Below are 3,497 nucleotides of genomic sequence, written 5' to 3' on the forward strand. Positions count from 1 at the left end.
AGTAAGCACTGGCCCTTTGAGCCCCTCTGGCCCCTCCCCGGCTGCAGGTGACTGGGTGAGTCTCTCCTCAGTCTCAGACCTCCCACTTGGTTGAGGTCCTGAGTTTTATTGAGCTAGTTGCTTTCACTCCTTGACAAAAGGGTAAGTTCTGTAATTACAGTTTTCTTTTCTTTTCTTATTTTATTTTTAAGACAGAGTCTCACTCTGTTGCCTAGGCTAGAGTGCAGTGGCATCAGCCTACTCACAGCAACCTCAAACTCCTGGGCTCAAGCGATCCTCCTGCCTCAGCCTCCTGAGTAGCTGGGACTACAGGCGCTCACCACCATGCCCAGCTAATTTTTTTGTTTCTTAATTTTAGTTGCCTGGCTAATTTTTTCTATTTTTAGTAGAGATGGGGGTCTCATTCTTGCTCAGGCTGATCTTGAACTCCTGATCTCAAGCAATCCTCCAGCCTTGGTCTCCCAGAGTGCTAGGATGACAGGCATGAGCCACTGCACCTGGCCAATTACAGTTTAAAAAAAATTTTTTTTTGAGGTAAGGTCTCACTATATTGCCCAGTCTGGTGTCAAAATCCTGGGCTCAAGTGATCCTCCTGCCTCAGCCTCCCAAGTAGCTGGGACTACAGGCACATGCCACTGCACCTGGCACAAAGTGAAACATTCTTCTTTGAAACTTTTTGTTGCTCAGGAAGGGGGATTCTCCTAGTTGAAAGATACTAGGAAGGAATAGATGTGTGAGGCTATCTGATTGGCTAGGTTGTGCTTTCCCTTTCAATTTGACTCTATAAACAAGGCTCAGCAGGACAGAAACAAAAAAAATCTGTGAGGGTTTGACCTATGTCAACTCCAAAGACAAGGGGCACTCACTCCTTCCACCTGAATCTGATTTGGCATCTCCAGATGCCTGGAGATCCAGTGGACGTGTCAGAGGTACAATCTTCATGACATGCAGCTGTCCCATAGGAAACTCCTTGTCATGAGTAATTAACAATTGGCTCATCAGGTGATGCACATGTGAGGGTCAGTCTCCCAGTACCCTGAGCCCCTGAAATTGCTTTAAGCAACCAGAGGGAGAAACTGGGACACGTGAGAAGAGTGACAGCCATTGGCAACATTCAAAGCGGCACGTGCGACCCACTACATTTCTCACTAGCATTCCTGTTTTGCCTGTCTCTTACAATGGGAAATAAATTGTCCAAAACTGAAACAACAGGGCAGTGGACAACCAACCTCCGGTCAGCACTCTGGCAGCCTTCGTGTGTAAGGTATAAAGCCTATACTTGAAAGTATCTCCCTAGATGGGAGGGGTTTACTAAAGGAGATTTAATATTAAAATGGCCAAATATGGGATTCTCAAACATTAAGGCATGCCAAGTTTTCTGGGACTCCAGCTTGATACAAAATTATGGACTGTTCTTGTGTGTATTTAAAAACTGATGGACAAATTACACTAAGGAAAATTCAGAACTCAAACGGTCAACCTGCAACTATGGAATTAATATGCAGAGTCTTCTAAGTTCTCTATCTCTCTATATTTTTTTCTCTCTGCCTACTTTAAATCTGCTGACTTTTTTTTACTGGTATTGAGATAAAACTCCCTTCTATGGTATTACTAATTCAAGGCTACTTAGAGATTGTGTTTTTCTTATATAATTCAGCCAGTTCTAGCTAAAATATAAACATTTAGAAGGATAAAAGGGTGTTTTCTTAAAAATCAAACTGCTATGGAAACTGCTTTACTCATAATTTTGATCCATAGTCTTCATTAGATTACCCATCAGGAAAAATAAAGTTTAGTCATATAAACAGGTCCCAATTTTGTCAGAAATATAATTTGGATCCAACTGCCTTTTATAAACTGGTGAGTTTTTATTACTATCTTAAGACTAAAATTCTAAAATGAAAGCTATAAGATCTTTGTGTATTTGTGTTTAAATGTATTTATGTGTATGTACATGTAATATGTAGTATGTTATATGTTATGTCTACATGGTAACAAATTGACTTATAAATAAAGGAGCACTCATAAATTAGTAAGTTCAAATATTTTCTGTGTTCACATGACCTAAGTAAATCTTTAATAAATAAGCTGGCTTTCAAATTATTAGTCAAATAAAAATATAAATGTCTTCAGAATTGTCAGCATACATTTTTGCCTGGGTTTACTTGTCAGATAGTTTTATATTTGTCTCTGCTGTCTCTAATCTTGTCTTAAAATATCTACAGATATTTTAAGCTGCCAGGGTTTGGAATGAAGGTTATAAAACTATGAATTCAGCCTAAAACAGAATGATCTTTGTGTAATTTTTGATAAGTAAGACTAATTTAATATTGTTGGCTTAATGAAGACAGCTGTATCTTCTGAGATATTGGTAAAATATCTATGTTTTTAACTTTAAGGTTCTTACTTAGGTAAACACCTGATATCCACAATATAAAATTGGTTACTAAGGAAATAAGTCAAAATGATGACAAGCTTTGTCTAATATCTCAGTCCTTATATATTTCAGTTCTCATAGGTAATCTAGGTAAACTTTTGAAAATAAATTAGGTAAATGTCATGGGATAAATGCTTATAAATAAACTTTTAATGTATTTTTGAAATCTTAAAAGTCATGTAAAATTAAATAATAAATACTCATTGAATGTCTGGGTCATTTCCAATTAAGAAAAATTATGTTATAATGAAATAGTCACACTGCAGAAGATTTTTCTTTACCTTTTTGATAACTGGCCTAAGAAATAAGAATTTCATGGGTTTTTTTGTTTTGTTTTATTTTTTGAGACAGAGTCCCCCTCTGTCACCCCAGCTAGAGTATAGTGGCATCATCATAGCTCACTGCAACCTTCAAACTCCTGGGCTCAAGTGATCCTGCTGCCTCAGCCTCCTAAGTAGCTGGGACTATGGGTGTGTGCCATCATGCCCGGCTAATTTTTGTATCTTTTGTAGAGACAGGGTCTTGCTATATTGCTCAGGCTGGTTTTGAACTCCTGACCTCAAATGATCCTCCTGCCTCGGCCTCCCAGAGTACTAGGATTACAGCTGTGAGCCACTGCACCCGGCCAAGAATTTTATGTTTTATCAAGATAATTTTCTGTATTGCCTGTATTAGGTTTTTCATTACTTAGGAAACTGAGCTTTAAAAGGTTAAGGTTTAACTTTTTATATTACTATTAAAGTCTTTTATTTATCACTCTGGTTAAATGAATATTATTTTTCAGTGACCTGTATTTCTGTTTTAATCAAATGTTTTAAAAATTTGACCTCTTTTTTTTTTTTTTTTTTAGACAGAGTCATGTTCTGTCACCCAGGCTAGAATGCAGTGACATGGCATCATTATAGCTCACTGCAACCTCAAATTCTTGGGCTCAAGTGATCCTCCTGCCTCAGTCTCCCAAGTAGCTGGGACTACAGATGCATGCACCACCACAGCTGCCTAATTTTTTCTATTTTTTATAGAGATGGGATCTCACTTGTTGCTTAGGCTGGTTTTAAAC

This window comes from Propithecus coquereli, unplaced genomic scaffold (assembly GCF_000956105.1).
Source record: "Propithecus coquereli isolate 6110/MARCELLA unplaced genomic scaffold, Pcoq_1.0 Scaffold28, whole genome shotgun sequence".
Taxonomy (NCBI): Eukaryota; Metazoa; Chordata; class Mammalia; order Primates; family Indriidae; genus Propithecus; species Propithecus coquereli.